Below are 25,896 nucleotides of genomic sequence, written 5' to 3' on the forward strand. Positions count from 1 at the left end.
TATTACATTAAACTCTGGCCTATATATACCATTCAAAACTATGGTCAAGGCTGTTAAGAAGAGAGTAGAAAAGAGTGTGTCTCAATTGCATTTTGACAGTCATATCTGTCATGGTATCTGAATAGGCCAGGCCATGTGAGTAAACCTAGCCTAGAAGCTAGGTAGTTCCAAGCTTAAGTTATTCAGATAGTTGCTTTCATTTTTGGCTTTGAACCACTTTTGCAGATGTAGTCTCTAGTTGCACACTACCCTGAGAGATATACACTCTCAGCCACCAAGTGGAAAACCAGAATATTTCCCTATTGACAGAGAAGATGAGCCACCCAGCCCCAAGGCTGACAAGCCACCTAGACAAAGCTTGGGTCCCTGCCTAAGTCAGCTATCTAATTGCACTAGGAGATACTATGCTAGGTTTGTTATGGAATTCATATAGTAATGCCTGGCATTTGTATGGCACTTTTAACTTTTAAAATAATTTTTCTTTATATATCCTTGAAGAGGTTAGAAGGAGAGGGCAGGAGCAGAAAAAGAAATTTTAGCCTTATCCACAGTCCACTGGAAAGCACCAAACTTCAGAAGCACACATAATCCTCATATGTTAATGACAATTGCACTGTATATAGAGCCTTTGAAGGAAAGAGCTCACAAGAATAAGGATTTCACTATCCCTGAGCACTGCTTCTGGTTGCATCTGGGCTTGAAGTGGAAGTCTCAGCTGGACTGCAGTTTGGCTACAGAAAGGGAAATGCCCCCAAAGTTTTATCCACAGTCACATATTCTACTCACCCTCATGCCAAAGGGAAGACGGCTCAATCACAACATAGACCTCCCTTGTTTGGGATATTAGTTTGGGTGTATTATTTGTTTGGGTATATTAGTTTGCTGGTTCACAGCAAACTGTCTTTGAATGAAAGGCAAAGAATCAAGTGATTTTTTTTTTTTTTTCAGTGACCCTCTTTGCCAATCTTGAGAAACACTTCCACAAGTATTTAAGCTGTAAGGAGGTGGGAGCTCCACCCTCACTTCTCCCTCCCGACACTCCTCCCTATCGACACAAACTCTTCATCCCCCATGGTAATCATTTTCTTTTCTCCAATGCCTTGCTCCCATCCAAAAGCTAAATACTCTCTAGAATATTGGACCCCTCAGGACTAGGAGGATTAAGGACAACGGGAAAATTTGTCTTGCTTGGTCCAAACGACTTTTCCAAGGTAAGCTAGGAGGAGAGTGCCTAAGGCTTGCAGTAAACATAACTAATACCAGCTTCACAGGCTCTGCAATGAAAACACTCGGCCATTTAGGCAAGGGAGATGGTTCTGGCTTTTTCTGGAGCTTAGACTTAGGCTCCCAGGGCATGCAGAGGGGGTTAAAGAGCAGCAGGAAGTACAGTGGAGCTTTCTCAGAGCTAGGGATTGTTCTGACAATGGGTAGGGAAAAGGGTTTCAGGTACCAGCCCAGCGTCCAGAAAGGCAGACTCACTTGCCGCTTTCCTGAAAGAGTGAGGAAGGGAGATAAAAGACAAAGCCGAGATTTGGGGCTGTGCAGCCGGGCCATGAGATACTGCCAGCTAGCGGACCTACACGCCTGCAGGTTGCAGGTAGAAGTCTCAGGTTTGTGGCGGGGGTGGGGCTATTTAGTCCCTTCCAGTTAGGTTTAAGAGGGTGGACATTCTGGGCGCCAGGGTATAGGGAGAAAGATGGAAATGCAGAGGTGCTTCCCGTGAAAGGAAGGCTTAAAGATCAAAGAGTCACCCAAGTGTCCGGTGATAACGCCCCTCTCCCCCAATCACAGACACCACTAAGCAACTTAATCCCCCATCCTACAATATCACTATCCCTCCCTGCATCAGTCTAGGCTGGATCTTGGGAAACCGATCCTATGGGTGAGAGGGGCACGGATGGGAGAATTAGGTAGCTCCAAATAGATTAAACTAGATCTATCAGGGATCGAAGCTCACCGGATAGGACCCCGGGTCAGTTTCTGGAGACTCAGTGCCCCGCTGTCCCACTGCGCAACCAGCCACCTGCCTGCGCTCTTGCCGGTTCAACTCCCCTTCCCCCGGAATGACCTGCGGTCCCCGGAGCAGCCTGGTCACCACCGGCCCAGAGCCCAGGCTGAGGGTGGTGGGCAAAGGTCACTGCCCAAACCAGGAGATACTCAAGTCAAGGAGCAAAGAGAGATTCTGCTAGCCAGAGGATCCGAGGGGCTCCTGTCCCCTCTATCCCCGCCCGCGCTTAGCCTCCCACCTCCCCTCCGGTCTCTGCCACCACCCAGGGGAGGGGAAGGTCTGGGGAAGCCAACGAAGGAGACAGAACAGAAAATTCCGTACCGAGGGGGGAGAGATGAGATGGTGGGACGGGGCAGCAGGGGTTGACCTGGGGCTGCGGCTGCGGCTTCCTTCCACCCCTGGCCTCTGAGCTGCAGAGAAGGCAGGAGCTGCTGCCCGTGCCGCCTGCCCCGTCTTCCCTCTTTCCCTCCCCCGTCCCCGGTCCCCGCCTCCCCCGCCCCACCCCATCTGCCACAGCCTTTTGCCGGGAGATCCGGGAGATTGAGAGAGGCTTCGGGGCTGGGGGAGGTGAGGGGTGCTTTCGCCTGCCTACCAGGGTTGTCTCAATCTCTCTGTCTCTCTCTGTCTCTCTCTCTTTCTCTCTCTCTCTCTCTCTCTCTCTCTCTCTCTCTCACACACACACACACACACACACACACGCACACACACACACCCCCCACATCACAACCGAGACAGGCTGTCCGCAGCTCTTAGCCACCCCAAAGGGAGGAAAAGAACAGGAGCAGGGGGAAGCCCGGCGCAGAAAGAAGGGAAAAGGAAGAGATCAGGGTTGAACATTTTTGGAGATAGGGGTGGGGAGAAGAAAGGGAGCGTGCCTCCTCGATTTTCCCCTCCCTACCCCTCTTTGCTTTCCTCTCCCCTTCCCTGTATAGCATATTCCAGAAAAGGCAGCAGAAGGGGATAGAAACCTCTAGTGTAGAAAGGGATTTGGATGGGGTGGCCAGCGTTCCTGCCAGCCGCTACCTAACAGCTGGAGCTTGAGTGTGCAGGTAAGAGTGTGAATGCCGCTCGCTCGCTCTCTCTCTTTCTCTTTTCTCTCCCCTCTCTCTGCATCTCTCCCTTCCTGCCTCCTTCTCCCTCTCCTTCATACTACAGTGTCAGCTACCCCTGTTAGTTTCCCTGTGTCAGTTTCTTCCCTAGATCTTATTGTGTGTAGCTGGCTGCATGAAGGGAGTGTGTGCGCTTGAAGGAGCTCAGGTTGGGTTAGAGAGCTGGGAGAACAGGGCAGGGACACTGGTAGAGCAAAGAGTTTCGGGGCACTGGCGAAGGTGAAAGGTGAGGAGGGCTGATCTGTTACAGGGAAGTTTGGGAATAACTGAGTATCCAAAGGGGAAGCCAAGGTAGGAGTCAGTACTTGCGCTCCTCTCTACACCCCGCCCCTTTCCCTGTGCTCATCTGCCCGCCTACCCGTCAGCCCAGAGGCCCCAGGCTGTCCCAGGCGGCTGCTGTTTGCGCGCTGGGAAAGAGGAGTCCGGCAAGGCACAGTACCTCGCATCCTGGCCGGCCGACACCCAGAGGACACAGGTCTGATCCAGAGGAAGCACTTGGCTCAGGGTAAGTCGACAGGCGGCCGGTGCAGTCCATTACGCTGCCTGAGCGCTGCTGAGGGACAAGGGGCAGAAAAGTGCAGGTTGAATGAAGATGCTGGGCTGGTGTAGGCTGAGAGGTATTGACCGGCTAGCTGTGGGCTCAGAGTGGCAGAGGGAGGCCAGCAACAGATTGTTTTGGAAGAGGAAATGCAATGCGGGAAAGCTCTAGGGGTGACAGGACAACGGGCTCCTTGGCGATGACCAAGAGCATCCCTTCACTGGAATATTTTCCCGAACTACAGCTCATAGCTTTGTCCTATCCCTGGACAATGATTTGCTTCATTCTTGGGTAGATTTTAAGATCCCTGGGGATCCCAGGCCTCCGTAAAATCAATTAGTGTGGCCCTTGGACCAAGGATACCTGCCCTTTGTCAAAAGCCACCTTCAGAATAGAGAGCCAGGAGCCAGATCATGAAGGTTCAGGAACCAGAGTCCCCATTTACCTTATTTGTCTTGTATCCTTCAAACTTAAGAAAGGGCCACGTTTGTTTGCCTGGCTTCCTTAAAGGAACCAAGAAATGCAAATGGAGGGGCATCAGTCCGATCTCTGCTTCAAAGTAGACACCTCCCTCCCTCTCTACACACACGCTGGCTTGGACAAATGGTCATGATCATATCCCACATATGCAGGTACTGAGCTGAATTCACAAATGCTGATCTTTCTCCACGGTCTCTTAGAACGAGAGTAAGAGAAGGGTTTTTTCCTTATTATATCCTGGGCTCTTTGGATCACAGTCATGTACCTGGTGATGGTCAAGTGTTTAGCAAGGTTATTACTCCCTCATGAAAAGCCTGAAGTGGGGAAACCAGCCTGGAAGATAGAATCTCTGAACTTTACCCGAGTTTATTATAAGAGTAGGAGAGACACAGACTAATCAATAATGCTCCTTTTAGAGATTGTGCATGTTAGCCCTTGGCTTCAAATGAGAAATAATTATTACATTGACATGGCACACCTAGACCGGTTTTTTTTATTGCTGGTATTTATCTTCATGGCATTTAACAAGAAAGACAAGTTTATATATCAGCATTCATAATTGTCTATTGTTAGTCTCCTAGGTTTTTTGATGTTTTATTGATGATTTACATGATGTCTCCTTACCCATAAACTCTTTAAAAACAGAAATATAAATGATACCACATGATACCTTTCATCATGTCTTTCAAATCTGCTTAGGAGGCATGCTAATACAATTACATAGTACGAAGTTTGTTTCAAGGCAAATATATAGTCTGGGATAAATGAAACCCACAGGGTCAAGGAGTCTTTGAAGCTCTCTCTGTGAGGTTGAAGGAAGAATTGAATGTCACCTAAAAATCCACATTTTGGTCCCTGGAAGATGCTGTTTTCATAAACTTTCACTGTATGTATGTGTGTGTATATATATATATATATATATATATATATATATATATATATATATATACACACACACACAGAGAGAGAGAGAGAGAGAGAGAGAGAGAGAGAGACAGAGAGAGAGAGAGAGAGAGAGAGACAGAGAATCTGTGTGTGCGTGTATGTGTAGTTTTTCAAGGACCTCAATCAACCCCATACAATGTTGACTCTGTGCTTTTGTAACGGAGGGGAGCAGGAGGTGAATTTGTGCTTCCACTGCACCCAGGTTCTTCTGATAAACTTTCTATTTATTACTGCTTTACCAAAATGCAATGAATTGCCTCCTTCCAACTCAGCAAATAAGAGAAACAGATTTTGCATTAAGTGAAACTGTTTATATTGCATCAGGCAATTTTTTCTAATGTTCACTGCTGAAAGACAGCAGAATGAAGATTACTCAAGTAGAATCTGAAAAGGTGCCTATTCTGTTACTTTTTAAAGGCAACCATAAGTAAGTATTTTCGTAGGTTAAAATTACACTTTCCTATAGATATAGCAAAGATTGAGTTGCAGCCAGGTAAGAAAGAACTGGCAGCATCATAATTGGGGAAAAACTCAAAATTTCAACACAAATGAAGCCTACAGTGTAGGTTTTTCTCTGTTCTTGGTGATATATGTATCTAGATGTTGAAGTGAGTCCTGATGGTCACCCAGGGGACAAGCAGGTCAGCAGGTTCAGGGATTCAGAACCAATGTAGCCCCCAGCTTCACTGAAACAAATTCACCTGGCTTCAGTATACGTTTCAACATGAAGACCTGAACCAGATATCTGCCATCCTTCTCAGCCGTAAGAGCTATAATCCTAAGATTCTGTTCTTTCTAGACCTAACAACTAAAACCAGAATGGCATGCAGAACCACAGTATTTAGAGAAGACTAGGCCAGGGAATTAGAGATGCAGAGGGGAAAAAGATGAGAGGAATATGAAAGAACTGAAGATGTTTTGAAACAAATGGAGAGAAAACTATCTAGGTGTTTGCTTTGGCTGGGAATGTAATTAATCCAGAAATCAACTCATATGTGATGCATCTCAAAATTGCCTGTATTTGACTTGCAAACACTGAATAAACAATGATAGAATTCCATAGAACGTTGGAGTACATTTTCGGTGTTGCCATCTCATTTCACTCCATACAATATTAAATTCCAATCTGCAAGCCATTCAGGTGCTTAATTATTGAATGGATATTTCAAATTTGTCATGCTGCTTTCCTCTAGCCTGTTTTTTAATATCGTAATTTGTCTTTTGCCCTGGTTCCATCATTGAAGGTGGTAGACCAAAGCATTTCTGCCTGCTTTACTTCTGCCAAAGGTTCCTGTTTTCACCTTAGAATACCAAGCTGTTCAGATGCCTCCTGAAAACTAATGAAGTATATATGGCACAGGATCTCTACCTTCAAATCACTGTGCCACAAATGTATTCTTGTTATAGTTCTGTAATTCAGAAGTCTGACACAGGGATCACTGGGCTAAAATCAAGGTTTCTGCAGGACTGCCTTCCCTTCTGGAGGCTCTAACAGAGAATATACTTCCTCACTCAGATTGTTGGCCTAACTCACTTCCTTGAGGTTATAAAACTGAAGTTTTAATTTCTTTGCTGGCTATCAGGATTATTTCCTATTTTAAGGTCTGCTAATTATCACTTCAATTTTATCTGCAAAATCTTTTTCACCATGTAACATCATATTCAAAGGTTCTGGGGATAAGGGTGTTGACACATTTACGGGGTGGCCATATCTTGTCTACCATAATCTTCTATGTAATGAGTGCTACAAATACCTGGTCTTAAATGAAATTCACTACAGTTTCTATATGATAGGAATTACTATTATTCCCATTTAACAGATAAGGAAACAGGATCAGACAAGTTATCTGTTGTGTTTAACACTGCACAGCTTGTGAATGGTGGAGGCAGGGTCACAGTCTCTCTTCTTCCAAATCTTGAATTTTTCCTATTGGCCTACGTTATGCAGCTGCCTCATTGTTGGAAAGCTCTTTTGGTGGTTATTGTTTCACTTGTTGTTATTTTGTTTTGTGTTTTATCTTTTTATTCACATTTTTGAATAATTTATATTCATGGTTTAAAAATCAAAATGTGTAAAAAGGTATTCTGTTTTCCATCTGCATGGTTGTCCCCACCCCTCCCTCATTTGATTTGTATCCCTCTAAAACTTCTGAATGAAAATACAAGCAATCGTGAATAGATGTACAGCAATATCTTTACGTTTTAACAAGATGTCTCAAACTACAGCTCAAATCCATTTTGTCCTTTTGTTGCATTCTCATTACAATGCAACTTCGGAAGAACTAACATCTGTGTTAAGTGATAGATCTTTGGGCGAATCAGTTACCTAAGCTTGACGACAACTCACTTTCTAAATCAGTTACCTAAGCTTGACTCCACCCACTCTCTAAAATGCCTTATAATCCTTTTGACCCCATGATGCTCATTTGAATACTTTCTATACATTATATAACCTTAATGCCTCCATATTGTTATGTATCCCATCAATTTTATCTGAACATCCCAGTGTCCTGGAATTTTAAGAAACACAAACATGAGAGAGAGACCGTGAGAGAGAGACAGAAGAAGAGAAAGGAGAAAGAGATAGAGAAAGTAGAAAAGGAAATAGAAAAGAAAAAGAAGGAGGAGGAAGAAGAAAACGAAGAGAAATAGTCAGAAGAAGAGGAAGAAAAAGAGAATGTAGATGAGGAAGAAGGAGGAAGAAAAAGAAGAGGGAAAGAAGAAGAAGGAGGAGGAGGAGGAGGAGGAGGTAGCCCACACTGTACAGTGGGAAAAAACATATTTATGAAATATATTTTACTATTATTCCATATTGTAATGAGGTGATTATATTTTAGCATAAATAAGTGTAATGTCTTATGTAAAATAATCTTTGATAAAATAGACACAGCTATTTATTTTGCAAAAGAGCATGAAACTCTTACATAATTACAAACATTGAAACAGGCTACCATATAATTGGGTACCATCTCATATAGCAATAGGCACTGAAAACAAAAGATGATAAGTTTGGTTTAAACAATTGAATAAAGCTAGTGACAAAATCAGTATACCAGAAGTAATTATTTTGTCATTCCTACTATGAGCATTGTTCTTTAGCTGTAAAGTAAGTGCCTCTTCTTTCTAGCATATCAGTAGCATACAATATACACTTGCCTTCTAGTGGCACAAAACAGAGGATTTCACCATCTTCTGTTCTGTTTTTGTTTTTGTTTTTGTTTTGCTACCCTTTAAACCAGTAGTTTTCTACCTGTGGGCAGTGATTCTTTAATACACTGTGAAATAGTTGATAGCCACTATTTTTAAATGAAATAGAATAAAATAGAGAAATGTGAATCTCATGCAGTAAGAGTAAGCATTGTTTCATTAATCTTACTTTAGTAATGCATGTGTGTATGTGCACACATGTATATGTTCATGTTTGTGTATAAGGTTCAAAATAAAATGTTTTTCTTGCTGTGGGTTATTGTCCAAAAGTTTGATAAATATTGCTTTAAACAGTTAGAACCACTGGATAGATGTTATATTTCATAATCTTTATCAATAAGTAAATCTCTGCCAACATCTAAAAACCTTGACCTTCCTGAACATATTTTTCTAACTCTAAGGAGATTCTACACTGTCCCTTGGCATTGTAGTCCCCAGTTCCTGGCAATGCTCAGAAAACAGCAAGCATCCAAAGAAAAACTAAAAATCCCATCAAAATGGGAATGCTTTTTCTCTGTGATGCATGAACATCTGGAGATTTGCAGCATCTCAGGATTTGGAACTGAGCTTCCTAGTTGTCACTCCCATTGGCATCTTATGGATACAGTAGCTCAGGAGACCCTAGTCAGTGTTGAACATGGCCTGAAAGTTTGCAACTTTTTAACCTCAAGAACCACCAGAAAACTTCATACTTTTGATTGTGCTGTCGTCTTTACACAGTGGTCATCTCCAGAAACTTTTCCTAGATGAGTAGCTTTTAGTCTAATAATAAAGACCAAGTAATGAAGAAAAATTGACAGGAATATAAAATGTATGTTTGTGGATACGTCTAGGAAAAGGCTGATGAAGTAGTGATGGGTAGGTAAAGATTGTCCCAGGATGTTTGATATTACAAAATAGAAGATTTTCACATTTCTTATAGGGCAATTATGCCAAAGAAGAGACAAATGAGAGGGCTAGTTAGAAGGATAGAGACAAGAGAAAGGAGTAATTAAACAGTTTGATCCTCAAAGTGGTAATTGAGCCCCTACTATCAATCACTTGACAAAAATTCACGCAGTGTGCACTAGGTGGAAAGCACTGTTGGGAATGCAAACATTCATGCCCAGCCTTTTCCCTCTGGGAACTGACAACATGATGAGAAGTGAGTGAGATGACGGGAGCAAACATGAAGCGAAATCCTAGTATGGCCAAGTAGGGCATTATGCTTTAAGCCATTCATGGAAATACAGGCTGGCACTTCCAGAAGATATAATGGGGAAGTCTGGTCTGCAGAGGCCTTTAGATGTCAAGCTGCGCTGAATTTAATTTAGTGGATGAAAGGAAGATACAAAAGGATTTTGAGTTTTAAAACAATGAAATAATGATAACAATGTTTGGGAATGATTATTCTGGAAATAGTGTATAGGAAGGTTTGGTGGAGGAGCAAGCTATGGCAGGCATACCAATTAGGAAGCAATTATAGTAATCTAGGCATTAAGAGTAGCACTATGGTTAAGTACAGAATCTGGTCCAAATTCATCTGGGTGTGATTCTAACTGTGCCATTCTGAGCCTTAGTTTTCTCTTCTATGAAAAGAAAAAACTAAAAATACCTGCCTTAAAAGAATACTGTGAGGTTGAAATGAGTTACATGTACAAAGTACTTAGCACAGTACCTGGCCATAGCAAACATGTGCACGTTAACTGTCATAGTGTTATTATTGTTGTTGTTACTGTAGTGGTGCACCTGGAATGGATGGGGTATAAAATACACTGTGAAGGGACAATCATGGTGAATGGCTGTGTGATATGTGATGAAGGTAGTCAGAGATGAATATAAGCTTTACCTCCCTGCTAGGTAACAGAGAAATTATGCCATAAGAAAATGTGAAGGTGAGGTGAGACAGGAAGATAAGAAGTTGATAATAAGTTATCTTATCTTACTGTCTCACCTCACCTTCACATTTTCTTAGGGCATCATTTCTCATAAGTGGGTGTTGAACAATGAGAACACAGGGACACAAGGAGGGGAGCATCACACACTGGGGTCTGTTGGGGGGCCAAGGGAGGGACAGTGGGGTGATAGGAGGTTGGGGAGGGATAACATAGGGAGAAATGCCAGATGTAGGTGACAGGGGGATGGAGGCAGCAAGCCACATTGCCATGTGTGTACCTATACAACAATCCTGCATGATCTGCACATGTACCCCAGAACCTAAAGTACAATAAAAATAAATAAATAAATAAAACCACCTTTACTGAAAAAAAAAATTTAGATGTGACATTGGAGCTCAAGAGAAAGTTAAAGAATGAAATGAAAATTTGGAAAGTCACACATATAATATAAAACTTTTGACCTCTGGGCTGGGTGCAGTGGCTCACGCTTGTAATCCCAACACTTTGGAAGACTGAGGCAGATGGATCACCTAAGGTCAGGAGTTTGAGATCAGCCTGACCAACATGGTGAAAACTTGTCTCTACTAAAATTACAAAAATTAGCCAGGCATGGTGGCACACACCTGTAGTCTCAGCTACTCGAGAGGCTGAGGCAGGAGAATTGCTTCAACTCAGGAGGCAGAGGTTTCAGTGAGCCAAGATCACCCCACTACACTCCAGTCTGGGCAACAGAGCAAGACTCTGTCTCTTAAAAGCAAACAAACAAGTTTTATCTCTAAGAAATAGATGTAAAATCTCCAAGAAAGAAAGAAGAGACACAAAAGCAGATAGTTAAGGTTTAATCTGTGGCCCATGTTTAGTGGAGGGAAAAGAGCCACAGGAAGAGTGATTAAAGGAAAAGGAGACTTGTGCAAGACACTGTAGGGAATTCACCAGAAGAACATGACCTGCTCAATACAACTTATAGACTCAGGACAGAAAGCATTATAAAGTTTGAAATATGTAATAATGACATTCAATTTAAAAATTAAATTCTCAGTTTCAAAACATACCTTATTTTGTTGACTAGAGAAGTCAGGAAGGCTTCAGAAGTATTTTAGCCCTTGAATGATGAGTGACATTTGGAAATATATCAAGGAGCACATTTCAGATGGGAAGAATTATATGATCAAAGGTGAAGAGATAGAAACAGGCACACCAAGTTTAAGAGAGAAGAGATCAATCTGACAAGAGTGAAGGAAGGAAGATAAGGCAAGGTAAGAGAGGAAAAATGTTCAAATCACCCACACAGCTAATCTCCCTCAAGTCCCAACTGAGGGAGATTTAAAATATTCCATCTCATCTTAGCTTTAAAGCGGGATGTTTCATGTCATTTTTTTTTCTGACATAAAATTGAACTCCCAGCTTTCTCATATAAATGATTGAGTGGACAGTGATGGATGCTGTTAACAAGAATAAAAAATGATAGAAGAAAAATTGTAGCAAGTTAAGGTGAGGTGATATGAGGGTGGAAAAGGGATGATGAGTTATGTTTGGGACATGTTGAAGTAAAGGTGCCAGTGTGACATCCAAGCACAGATGTTAAACAAGCAGTTAGATAAATGAGTTTAGAACTCAAAATAGAAGTCTGAGCTGTAGATAGAGACTACAGAGTCATTATCCCATAATAACAGGACAATAATAGCAGTGATGATGAAAATACTTATGAAGTATATACTATATCAAAGGCATGGTTCTAAGAATATTCCAAATAGTAAATCACTTAACCTTCATAACAACCTTATGAAGTAAATGCTATTTTTATCCTCATTTAACAAAATCAAGGCTCAGAGACATCACATGCCCAAGGTCGCACAAGTGCTATCTATTGGAGCAAAGATCCAAACCCAGTCAATTACAAATCCAAAGTCCATGCTCCTTGTTACCACATTAAGAGTGAGTGTTAGAAGTAGAATTACTTACTGTAGCAAAGCAGGCTAAACAATGGAATAGGTCTACTACTGATCCTTGAAAATACCAATATTTCAGAGGTAAGTGGGAGAAAAGAATTTTTCTGAAGAGACTAAGAGCAATCTTAGAAATAGAAGGAAAACTAGGAGTGAGTGATGGCCTAAAAGTTACTGGAGGAGAGAATGCCCAAAAAGGGGAGGGGTATTAGCAGCATTAATAGCTACAGCCATTGGATTTGACAATTCAAGGGGCTTTGAATAATGTAGTGGTTAGAACAGGGGAGAGCAATCCACAAGCCATGGGCAAAATTGGGCCCACCATCTGTTTTTGTGTGGCCTCAAGCTAAATGTGGTCTTCACATTTTTTAATGCTTGGAAAAAAAATCAAAAGAAAATATATTTCATGCTGTGAAAGTTATGTGAACCTCAAATTTCAGTGTCTATAAATAAAGTTTTATTGGAACACAATCACTGATACATTGATGTATTGTCTATGGCAGCTTTCCTACTACAATAGCAGAAATGAGCAACAGAGAGCATATGGCACACAAAAAAACTAAAATCTTCTCTATTTAGCCCTTTACCGAATAAGTTTGCCAGTCCTTAGGTTAAAGGATTAGCTGTAAAATCAGACTACCTCAGTTCAAATCCCAACTCTCCATCTGACTACACAATGTGATCTTGAAAAAGTCACCCAAATGCTCTAATGACAATTGTCAGTAAAATGGAGATTAAAATGGTATTTATTCATAGTATTGTTTTTATTTATTTATTTATTTTTGAGACAGGTTTCACTCTGTCACCCAGGCTGTAGTGCAGTGGTGTGCTCATGGCTCACTGCAGCCTCCACCACCCCAGGCTCAGGTGATCCTCCCACTTCCCCGAGTACCTGGAGGTACAGGCACGAGACATGAAGCCCAGCTAATATTGTTTTTTTGTTTTGTTTTGTTATGTTTTTGTTTTGTTTGTTTTTTGAGGTAGAGAGGGGGTTACACCATGTTGCCCAGGCTGGTCTCAAATTCCTGGGCTCAAATGATCCACCCACTTTGGCCTCCCAAAGAGCGGGGATTACAGGAATGAGCCACTTCTTGATACCAACTTCATAGGAGATTTTTGAGGACCAAATAATACAATTTGTGTAAGACACCTAACAGTGCATGGTACACAGTTAGAACTTAAATGTCAGCTGCTGTTAATTTTTGATGTGGTAGAAATTAGTGATGGGAAATGCTAGATGGGAAAGTGCTTTGGCTTCTATCAAATTGCAATAGGTGGCAAAAGGAATTAGAGATGTGGTCTATACATATAGAAATTATACTTTTGAAAATTTTCACAGTGGATTTGAAGATGGAGGAGGAAGTAACTTTGGTTAGGGGGAAATTTTCAATTTTAGCGGAGAGACTTGAACACAGGGAAGAGGAGAAATGAATGGAAATTGAGCATCTGGGAGGAAAGAAAACAAAATAACCTGTTGAGGTAGGAAGATCCAGAGTAGAGATCAGCGATTAACCTTAGAAAGGACTAGGAAAAATTCTTCCTCAAGAAATAAAATCAAGTTGGATGCAAATATAAAATTTTATGTGGGTTGGGGAAAATTCATATCTCAAACACTCTTTCCTTTATGAGTTTAGAGACAATTTTTTTCTGTTATGGGGCATAGGAAGGGGAACTTGATTGAACACTGGCTGTAGAACTTTCAGAAAGAAGTTGGCCCAGGAGATTCCAAAGAGGAGTATGTATAAAATGACCCTGTGGGCTTGACAGAGCTCAGAAAATTGAACTTGGTGGCGCCAATCTGAACAACAATGTGAATTACTCTAGAACTGCTGAAAAACCTGAAAGAAGAAATCCAGAAAGCAGAGGGGTGAGTTGAGTCATGACTTTTAGTCGTGTTGAAATATTTGGAAAATGTAACGCCACCACTGGCAAACATTTGAATCCCATACCAGCTTGTCATTGGAACCACTGGCTCTGGGACCCTGGTCTTGTCAAAAGGCTCTGCAGCTTGCTCATCATTATCCTGCCTGGTGTGGTATCACGTTTGCACAATGACACAGCCTCCCCAGACACTTCTGGATTTCTTTCCCTGAAATCTCATTGCAACATAACAGAGACAGACGGTACATTGGAAAGCTCAGAGGAAGAACATAAACTGTGACTTTTGTGGAGAAAGAATGATATTGCTGAAGGATGGGGGCTAGTGCTACAGAGTCTAAGTACCTTTCAGAACTTCATAAGCCTAGCAATAAAATCCCAATTAATTTGTGAGATGCAGGACACAAGCTTTATGGTGTCCAGCATAAATCCAAATAAAATGCCACAACAGCTGGTGTGCTGGGTTTGGCTCCCTTGAGACCCCAGGGGTAACGTTAAGGAAAACGCCTGTCTGGGCAAACTAAGGGCAAAGCAGAAGTGGGGGAAGGAGATGTTGCCTGAGGAGGCTACAGATCCAGGGAACAAATACTTTGGCTACAAGTTGAAATGGCAGAAAGAAATGGAACGAGTGTTCCTAAAAAGGTGCCCACTGAGCCCCCTGGAGACTAGCAGTTCAGCTGAAACTTAGCCAGGGCAGCTGTGAAGATTCCATTCACACCTCCTCTAGAGAGCATGCCCCTTTTGCGGGGGAAAGTGGGTCTCTTGTAGGCATTTCCCAATCTTACCCTGACCTTTTGGCCTGGGACTCAGACAAGTGTGCAGTCCCCTTAGAGGCTTCCAGGCTCATTTGGAGGCCTGCTAAAAGGATGTAGAGAGCCAATTTGCATTCAGATAGCACACACATGCCCAAAGCACTTTCCCACCCAGCCTCTTAAGCAGAGAAGTATGGTGTCCAAAGCACTATATTGGGGATCAAGAGTCCTAACCCTGCTACTTACTAGGAGTGTGACCTTAAGCAAAACACTAAGCCACTCTGAACCTCAACTTTTAGCATTTGTAAAATGAGGATAATAGTAGTGCTGTCCTAATAGAGCACTAGGGAGGTTTGAATAATAGTGCTTAGCACAGAGTCTGGCTCATGATAAGCACTCATTAGGTGCCGTCTTCATCTTCATCATCCTCATTTAACATAAATAACTTGAAGCATATATTAGGCTTGAAGCCTGGCTCTGACACTTATTGGTCATAAGACCTTGGGCAAGTCACATGACCTCCCTGAGCCCATTTCTTTCTTCTCAGTTTAAGGTAGACTTGGCTGATCATACAAGACATTGTGTGTGAAAAGTATACAGTACTTTTCAAATGCTATAGTATTTGTTTTCCTTTTCAGAGAGCATCATCTTTTTTTAAAGACAGGGAAAGGAACCGGAGAGGTAAAGGCATTTACCCAGTGAAGCAACAGCAAACCTGGAATAAGACCCCAAGGCCCTCTACTCACAACCCAGGGCTCATCCTAACTACATTCTCTGAGAGCAGTTTGGTCTTGTACTCAGAATAGAGTGTTCCACGTGGTCCCAGCAGTGCAGGCTGTGCTGATGTGTGTGCTTCCCTGATGCTCACCAGCTAGAAGGCAGCAGTGCTGACCTGGCCCCTTGCAGGCAGATATCAGACACCAGAACCTCAAAGCTCTTTTGTTGCCCTTGTAGCAAGTGACTAGCATTCAAAAATAGAAAGTTTTAACCATCTTCACACCCAAAATACTTTCTTCTCCCCACTACCACCCAACTTTGGTGTCTGAATCTCCATCATTTAAGTTTTGTTCCTTTTAAGCTTCAGTCTTAGTTCAAAAGGCGAACTCCCTAGGACATGCATGCAATTCCTGCTACCAAGAATCAGCTATCAGAACATCAGTACGAATTCAGTTATTCAGTGCTTTTTCTCTCTGCAAGTGGGAAAGAGGGAGATTTCAAGTATAGGACACTACTCAGTCTTCCTGGATAGCCAGAACAAACTAGAGACAGCAGGAAAAATATTATAAATGGAGAGAGGGGCACATAAAGAGTAGGTTGTAAAAGCAGCCCATCTCTACCCATTTTGAAAGCACAGGAGCAGGACAGACAGAAGAGATATCCCTGCAATGGTGAAGAGCATGCATTTGGAATGGCAAGGTCAGACTTCCATTATTATGGCAAATTTCCTAACCTGTCTATGCCTCAGTTTCTTCACCTGTAAAACGGGGTGATCATATCTTCTACCTCGACACATGGTTTTAAGGGTAAGAAGAAGAAAATATGTGTGTGAATATGCTTACAAATCAATGCCCACATTTAACTGATCATTAAGGATTCAGTTAACTTCTCAGAGGAGGCTCGAGGATGCAGTGACCTTGACAGTTAGATGGCCAGGTGACATGCACCTGGCATACCTCCCAGCCCCTTCACTGTTAAGTGGAGCATTTCATGCACCTGCCATGCTTCCTCTCAGAGTCTGCCTCTCTTCTCATCTCTGGCAAAGTGGAAGCATTTAGTAGCTCTCTCTGGCCAGAGCAGGTCTCAAGAGCTCTGATCTGAGAGCAGTGGAGGTGGGTAGTTGGCAGAAGGCAAGGCTCTTCTGAGACTGAATGCCAGCCCACTGGCCAGCTGTAGCCTCCAGACAGATATGGAAGTCCTGCCACCAAACTAGGGAAGCAGAGACAATTAGGACGACCTCTCAGTGACAAGACTCTGGCATCATTAATAAAACAGTGACATATTTGGCCTGCCACAGCTGAGACAGCAGACACACAGTCCAGCAATATGGCAAAATAGTTGTCTCAATGGATAAATAAAGCAACATACAAATAATTACTGAGGCTATTAGCTATATTTTATCTTCTCCCCCATCCTGCTTCCTGACACTAGTGAATTCAGAGGCCCCAGAGGGGTGCCAGTCAGAGTAAGAACAGTGACAAGGGAAGGAATGGCTAGGGTCAAGGATTCCAGTTGACCAAAGGCTATTGGGGGCCCTGCAAAATGTCTACCTACAAGTTCCAGGGACCCCCAAGTCTTCTGTGATGAAAGAAGTCAGTAATGGGCAAAGAGTCACCTCTAGTGAGGAACGGAAGAGAAGTGGGACTGCTAATAGGACAGAGAAGTACCTAAGGCCCACTTATCAGGGCATGCCTTGTCCCTAGCCACTACAGAGGTGACTGACTCTGGGCAAGGCTGAAGCTCTAGGTATGTGTGGGAGGTAAGTTGAGAAGGTGGTAGGGTGCTGGGCTATATAATTACACTGAAGAGGTATTCCCACCATTTCCTTCTCTTTCCTTTTATTAGTAAGCCCTGAACTGAAAGTGACAGAAATGGGGAAGGTCACGTATGAACAGGTAAAATCAGAGTTGGTAAGGAGGCAACAAGGCCAGCCACATTATCCCTCAAACTGAGCAATTTAAGTTTTCTTTGTACTCTGCCCTAAACTTACTTAATTCATTTTATTAAACACTTGGTATTTTCCAGACACTAAGTGCTTTGCAAATATTGACTCTCATAATCCTCATCACAGCCCTCTGAGATAAAGACTATAATAATTCTTATTTTACAGATTAGGAAAACAAGAGACAGGGACATTAGGTAAATTGAAACAACACAGTTAATAAATGATGACACCAGGATTCAAACCCAGGCTAGCCCAATTCCGGAGAAGAGACCATGCTATTCACCTCTATGATATGCTGCCTGGCAACTTACATTCAAACTGTACACCCACCATGTTCTGTTGATATTTGATATTTATTAGTAGGTATCAATTGCCAGTCTAAGCACGGGTGGTGGTTGCCATGAATGCCAGGGGCAGACCTTTCTGGTTCACCACCATATTCCCAGGGCCTTACACAAGGGCTTAATGATTAAAGGAATTCATAAATGAAATATAGATTTCCTGAGTATTCAATGAAAACAACTAAATGCCAAATAAAATAATTATAATCATTTGAGACAGGAGCTATTTTCAATGTATGTGCAGAACTGTAGATGACTCTGAGCCATAGGAACACAGAAGCAGAAGGGTTTGGTTCTGCCTGGAGAAGTCAGGGAGCGCTGTACAGAAGGGATGTAATATTAGAGCTGGGACTTGAAGAAGTAGGTATTCACAAGCAGAGAACGGGCATCAGGTGGAGGTATTCTAGGGCAAGAGAAAGGCATGAAAAAAGTCAGAGCTCTCTGGGGACAGATAGTCTGGTGTGGTTGGAGTCTAGGATATGCACATGGGAGTAGCCAACGGTACCTTTGGAGAGCGTCAGAGGCCTACTGGTCATTTCAAACATGATCCTATAGCCATAGGAGAACCATCAGCCAACTACATTCTTTTATTTTTTGGAAATAGAGTCTTGCTCTGTCATGTAGGCTGGAGTTCAGTGATGCCATCTTGGCTCACTGCAACCTTTGCCTCCCAGGCTCAAGCAATTCTCATGCCTCAGCCTCCCAAGTAGCTGGAACTACAGGCGTGTGCCACCACTCCAAGCTAATTTTTTGTAGAGATGGGGTTTCACCATGATGGCCAAGCTGTTGTTAAATTCCTGACCTCAAGCAATCCACCTGCTTCAGCCTCCCAAAGTGCTAGGATTACAGTTATGAGCCACTGTGCCCAACCCCATCAGCAAACTTTTAAGTAGCACAAAGATATGATCAGATTTGTGTTATGGAAATGTCATCATCCTCAAGGGAAAGATGGAAGAGACCATGAAGCCATGGATATCAGAAAACAGGAGGTTTGATGGCAATATCCTGAATCCAGGAAGGAGATTATCAGAGGCTATATTGATAGCTCTTGGTCATAGGATGTGGAATAATAAGGGAAAAGGAGGTTTCAAGAATGACTCCCAGTTTTCTGGCCTGGGAAACTGGATAGATGGTATTGCCAAAAATGGATATGAAATATGTGAGGTAGGTTAAGATGAGGGTGATGATAAATTTGGTATTGAGTATGCTGAGTTTAAGGTATGTGTAGAAGGGTTATATACCAGTGGTGATGCTTAGTAGGAAGTGTCAAATAGATTTTAAGCTCAGGAGAGAGACATAAAAAATTAGATTTGATATTCATTGCTGTGTAAGATCAGTCATTGAAATCATGTGTGTGAATGGAACTAATCTTTTTTTTTAAACTCACCTAGACCATGATTTGATCCATCCTGTGATGAAAGGAAACTACCTAGGTCTTAGGATGAAAGAGAGTTGTCTTCCCTTTCAAAGACTCATTTTTAAACTTTTCAGTAGAGAAAGTATTCCTGATACATTTCTAGATGCATAGGGAAAGTCAGTCAATGATTATGGACAATACAGAGGTTTGGATCCCATTCTGTGGGGTTGAGCCAAAGATTCTGGGTACTTCCTTTGCATTTTGGAAGCCAGCTGTCAGAGGTATACAAAGCTGGCACAATTGGTAGCAGCTCTATGGTCTCCACATTGTAGGAGGGAATATATCTCTCTTCTAGTTGCCCCCTACACTTGTTGACTGACTGGCTATTGTGGCCCAAAGCAAAAGTTGGCAAATAGCCTTTCCTCTTCAGAGAAAAAGAAAAAATAATTAAGAAAAAGGGGATTTTTGCTAAAATGTTCAGTGAACTGTGGTAAGTGATTTATCTTCTCCATGGCTTGAGATATAATGATATCTACCTGATCTATTTCACAAGAAAGTTGTGAGGATCAAATGAATCATGGATTATGAAAATGCTTTTTAAAATACACTATGAGCAAAATATATTATATTTTCAAGCACCAAGATCCCTGAGCTCTAGTTTCCAATCCTTCATTGTTTCAATCAAAAATGGTGTTTTACTTTGCCTTCATTTACTTTCCTGTATATGACAGAAGTGAACAGAGACCTTTCATATTTTGGAATGTGCATGTGTTTGGGGGGCAGGATGTGTGCCAGCTTATAGGCAAACTCAATTATCATAAATGGCTTTAGAATAAGTAAGCTCTTAAAAATGTTAAGTAGTTTTTTTTTTTTGCTACCTGACATTATTCTTTTAATTTTTCACATCTCTTCCTCTGATATCTTTTTCTTCGAAGAATTCATTCAAGTATATACTACTGAACCCAACCCCTGTGAGAAAGGGGGAAAATATATTCCTGTGCCCTGATCTAGAGGCAAAAGTACTCCTGTATTTAAATTAACAAAACAAAAATAAAGCAGGGGGTTGGAGGTTAGGGGAGGGATAGCATTGAAAGAAATATCTAATGTAGGTGACGGGGTGATGGATGCAGCAAACCACCATGGAATGTGTATACTTATGTAACAAACCTGCATGATCTGCACATGTACCCCAAAACTTAAAGTATTATAATTAAAAAATGAAGAATCTGAGCTTTAAAACAATTTAAAAAAAAATTCATTACTTGTCTATGGCTGCATAAAAAAGCAGCAAATTTCAGTCCCTGAAATGTTTACAGTTCTCAAAGGCCCAAACAAGCATAAAGACATGAGCTAATATCAAACAGGCTATGCCACACAGATAAGTAAGGAAGAAAATATGCCAATGATAAAAGTTATTCAGCCCCTGAATGGATTGCCTAGAAAGGTGATTTTGGGCACAATCCACGATGTGAAATCTGAATGAAACAGCAAGAGAGATGAATTAGGAAACAATGGAATTGATCTGTCATAGTTTCAGTTGGCTCTACAGGCCAGAGTTAAAACAAACCAGTCTAGAATCTCTAGGTCCCTTCAAGTCTCAGAGTCTCAAGATATAATTATATGAAATACACTGAGACTAACATTTTTGCAAACCAGCCTAAAACATCATACGACAACTTCTAAGCAGAAAAAAAAAAAAAAAAAATGTTGGTAATGCCACCACCATTCCTCAGCCTTATGCACTAGAGGTTGAAGTTATCCTACCTTCTACCACTCTTTTGCCCCATATATATAATTAAGTCACTAAGCACTCTTCATTTGAATTCTACATTTTTTGTTATTGCCTATCTTACTCCACTTTCCGCTGCTATTACCCTACTTAGTGCCCTTATCTGCAAGCTAAGCCTCCAAGTTGGTCCAACTGACTCCAGTCTCTCCCTGTCAATCCATCCTGCACAGTCACCAGATTCATCCTCACTTGACATTACCTTTCTACCTCCAGTAGCTCCCCACTACCTGTAGAATAAAGTTCAAACTCTTTTCCCATGGACCCCTAGGCCTGTCATTGTCCGGCACCAACAACATTTTGAGTATGATCTTGTCCTATAAATCCTCTGCTCTAGAAAAACTATTTGCAGTGTCCCCCAGCACACCCTCTGCTTCCTCTGGATTTACCTATACAAGTATTGTAGCAAGAATATAGCTCCTATTCTAAACTGCCTCTCAAAAAATTATCTATCCTTCAAGATCCAGCTCAAATTCTACCTCACCCAATAAATATATATTGCATGTCTATTGTGTGCCAGGCATTTTAAAGTCTTTGCTAGCTTTCCCAGTCTTTTATTACTCCCTCCTCTGAGTCCATTGAGCAGAGTCTAAGTATCACAATTGGCCCTTTGTCGTGATTACTTCATGTAATTATTACCCATTGTTTCCTGTCTTAATGTTTTTTGTACCCAAGTACACTGTAAGCTTCTTGAGAGCAGGAACTTGGTTCTGTATTTCTTTCTTCCCTCATCCCTCACTCTACACCTTGCAAGTAACATATTGCTTCACATTTTGTAGAAAGGAAATTTATGTTATTTTAATTATTTTTATAACAGCATATTTCCAGTCAGAAATTCTATTGACCTGAGAGAGCATTACTGCATCAGTATCAAAACAGCCTAAATGAAGCAGAGCAAAGTAAAACCAGTTGGCTATTTTGGTGTCAATACAATTAAATACTAAGTCTAGAAGGAAAACATATCTATTCTAGTTAAATGGAATGGCCTGGGGATATAAAGAATGCTTATAACATATAAGAGAAAGAGAAAGATGACTATAGTTCATAACGGAAAATCAAATCATTGTATCATTGGAATAAACTGTTTCTGGTTTTAGACAGCAGAACTAATTCAAAACTTTCAGTGATTTCCAGTTATGGGTTCCTTACAGATTGAAAAATTAGTGTAAAGAAGGAGCAAAGAGGTGGCTAGCACCAGAAGAACCTACTTCTGGACTTTTTAAAATTCTCTTTCCCTCCTTCTCCTACTATTTTCTCCCTGCTGTATCTCCAAATACCACTAGACCCCCTACACACACACATGTTTTTTAATGGTTGTGTGTGTGTGTAAACAAGTTTATTAGGTGCTTTTGTAAAGATTGCTCTTCCCTGTCTCCTTGGAGGATTCCAGTTAAGTAGGGACCACAGGCCCAGACTCTCAGAGTCTGCCTGACCTGCTCTCCCTTCACAGCTCCTTCTCTTCTTTTGCTTCTGTTTCAGTGCCCACCCTCATTTCAGATCTGAAGATTAAGGTGGTCTTCAGTTTTCCCCCCAGCACTCTTCCTTAGACATGGCTTTGCATTCTCCCTTAGTTTCAACGTGCGCTTGGCCTCCCAATGAAACAAACCTGTTTTTGTACCCAAGGACCATCTCCAAGGATACCCACAGGACTTGTACACCACAGGGAATCTGACAGGGTTGAATGCTAATGGTCAATAGGAGAGAAAAATACTTTCTGTCAACTCTTGTCTCTTTTTTGCCACCCTTCCTGTAGCCTTCAACACAGATTTGATCAAAATGGATCTTGGCCATAGAGTAAACAGAACTTGATTAGTTCAAGAAACTCTGTGGATGTTTAATTAATAAACAGTTGTTGTACAGCTTCAATAGCCTACAGGCTGAATCAGACATAAATCAGGACACAGTCAACTCAGGAAGTATTTTTCCCAATATCGGAAGGAAGTTTCTAAGGAGGAAACAGAAAATTAAGGTCTAGGAAATGGCCAGTTGCTGGAGGGTCTAGAGGAAAGCCAAGGCTGAGGCCATCAGGCATTTTCATCTAAGAGTCCGCAAAATTAGAAAACCAAGAGAGGTTTTATTTTCCCCATTTCACAGAGGAACTGTAGAGGCAATGAGTTCAAAGAGAAAGCATATTGCAGCTAACAAAGCAACCCTTTTGGGGGAAGCCTTTTAAAATAGGCTCTGTTGATGGTTCTCAGTCATACTTTTTGGTGGTGGGAGGATATTCATGCAAACAACAAACTGAAGTTAGCAACATATCTTATGTACAAAGTGATTTACATTAAGAACTTAGCTTGGGAAATACTGATAGGTTCATGTGTGCCCCCAGGGAAGAAACACTGAGTTAAATCAGAGTGATCAATCCAACCGAACACAGGAACCGGAAAGCACCAATGTTTTTGACAAAGAACCTCAGATAACCTCAGATAAGGTTTTTTATTTCAAATCTGTTCCTAAGTAACTTATTCTACTAAATATATTACATGAATAGGAGCAGCTTCATGTGCATCAATATTGGAAAATGTTACATCTTAGATCCTTCAAAAGAATATTACTATTACAACTGCACTTTAATTTGTGAGAGAAATATCTTTTATCTCCTCTTGTTTTAAGTTCTGAATAGATGCAGGTGACCCTGGGTGGTCACATCTTCCTGCATTGGTATATAATTTTATCATTCTCAGGTAGTTTGGCAGGGGTTGCAAACGTAAATATCTTCAGGGGTCCGGCAGTAACATAAACCTGTGAAAATATTGGGTAGGAGATAATTTGGAGTGGTAAGAACTGTGATGGTCAGCAGAGGGCATGCCCAACCAAGAATTTAAATTCACAACTTTTTAAAGCCACATGCTGGTCAAACATATGTTTCTATGTTTTGGACTCAACCTTTGGCACCTAGTTTTTTTTATCTCTGGTTAAAACTTGAAGGAAAGAGAGATGGGCTTGATAAGCCCTCAGTGTTTTCAGCTTGAATATTTGTTCATTTTGTATTAAATATTGCAAATCAATCAGAACCCCCCTTTAATGGTCAGATTCTACATGAGATTCAGTAGAAATCAATTTTCTCATGCCTTAATATCACTTCCTTCATTCTAGTCCCCAGAATAAAAAAAAAAGTGCATGGTTTTCCTTTGACCGAAACATCTTCATAAAATTTCCTTTATTTACCATCAGCATCTCACCTGCTGTCTGTGAGATCTACTCTGGCATTTTGGAGACTATAGATCTGATGTCCTAACTTGATCCTAGTCTGAGATACACATAGGTGAAAATTAGGAAACAAACACCTTAGGCTGAGTTTATGATGGTAGGGATAGATGTGGAGTTTTTGGGTTATCAGAAAACCCCTGACTTGGTGTTGGCCACTCCTTTCTACACCTTCCTAACCTTACATCCTTTAAACTCCAGGGTGATATAAGTCAGAAGGTCCAGAAAACAACCTTGTCCGCTGAGTGCATACCCTTAACCAGGCTCTTTGAATGAGTTTTACGTCAGGAATCTGAACAGTTCTAGAAATGGAACTGCGTCATGTGGCAGAGACTGTAGCAACCAAAATAACAGCATGCAAGGAGAAGCTCTGCTGCCCATGCAGCTGCAGAGATGCTTCAGATGTACACTTTCTTGTAGAGCAGAGATCATTCCATATGTTGTGCATAGAATAGCACCAAACACGTTTCATTAATGCTGAATAACCACCCGGAAGGGCAGAAGGGACTTCATTAGATGGTAAAATCCAGGAGTGGCAATGCAAATCTGGGCAGTGAATTGGGTTTCTAATTTCACCGTATTTGGGGCTCCTCAGAAACTAGTGAGGCTAGTTAAGATTTAATATTATTGAATCAGAATCCAATATCAGTTTTTGAGAAGGGCATTGACACAATGAACAGAGTTTGATAAAGAGTATCTTGGTAATCCTAACCATTGTGTTTGAGAGACAGAAACCTAGTGGTTAAATCGATAGGCTCTCAAGCCAGTCTCTGTGAGTTCTTCTAATTTCAACTCTAAGGTCATGTCTGAGGTTTGGGGCAATTTGATTAGCTTTCCTGTACTTAGTTCCTTCATCTATGAGATGGATATCATAAGATCCACCCTATAGTATTGATGTGGGGCTTAAATATGAAGCACATAGAACAGTGACTGCTATGTGATGGTATTCAAAAAGATTATTAAAATGCTTTCCTCTTAAAAGCTATTAAGAATAAAAATAAAATTGCTGCTCACTCTTCAAAGATTTGAAGAGATATTAAGCAAGTCACATCCCTTTTCTGAGTCTTAGTTTCCTCTATAAAATGGGATGATGAGAGTACATAACAGATTTTTCAAGCAGTTTTTGGTAGTATAACCTTTTATTCAAGATTAATTGATGCTTCTTTTTATGTAAATCTTGGTATATGGGAATATCATCCTACATATGCCTTAGATCCTTTTAGTTCATAAGACTGAGAGTGACCCTTTCCTCTCCGCCATTTCTTGGTTTCTTAACTCTATGACATCAGAGGAATGGCATCCAAGGCTCCTGCCCCCAGCTCATCTGCTCACACCAGCTGTTAGGGAATAGTAGAGATTTTCCTTTGGAGTGAAAGCTGCAACAAGCATCTGAGGATAGTGGTATTTATCAAGTGTTTCCGTATATACATTGCACTTTAGGTTCTGGGGTACACGTACAGATCATGTAGGATTGTTGCATAGGTACATCAATAGCAATGTGGTTTGCTGCCTCCATCCACCCGTCACCTATATCTTGCATTTCTTCCGATGTTATCCCTCCCCAACCTCCCTATACCCTGCTGTCCCTCCCCTATTCCCACACAACAGATCCCAGTGTGTGATGCTCCCCTGCCTGTGTCAATGTGTTCTCATTGTTCAACACCTGCCTATGAGTGAGAACATGCAGTGTTTGATTTTCTGTTCTTGTGTCAGTTTGCTGAGAATGATGGTTTACAGATTCATCCATGTCCCTATAAAAAATGAACTCATTTTTTATGGCTACATAGTATTCAGGTGTACATG

At 41.5% G+C, this 25,896-nt stretch overlaps 1 protein-coding gene across 2 annotated transcripts in view; it reads left to right on the top strand.

Moving 5' to 3' along the window:
- Nucleotides 1–2,640: 2,640 nt before the first annotated feature.
- TRPC5 (transient receptor potential cation channel subfamily C member 5) overlaps nucleotides 2,641–25,896 on the top strand; it is a 303,299-nt gene continuing 280,043 nt past the window's right edge. For both annotated transcript variants that reach the window (XM_074391488.1, XM_074391487.1), the window contains exon 1: nucleotides 2,641–3,622. The gene's annotated coding sequence lies outside the window, so the exon portion shown is untranslated. The remainder of the gene's footprint in view (nucleotides 3,623–25,896) is intronic.

This window comes from Saimiri boliviensis, chromosome X, assembly GCF_048565385.1.
Source record: "Saimiri boliviensis isolate mSaiBol1 chromosome X, mSaiBol1.pri, whole genome shotgun sequence".
NCBI classification, from domain to species: Eukaryota; Metazoa; Chordata; class Mammalia; order Primates; family Cebidae; genus Saimiri; species Saimiri boliviensis.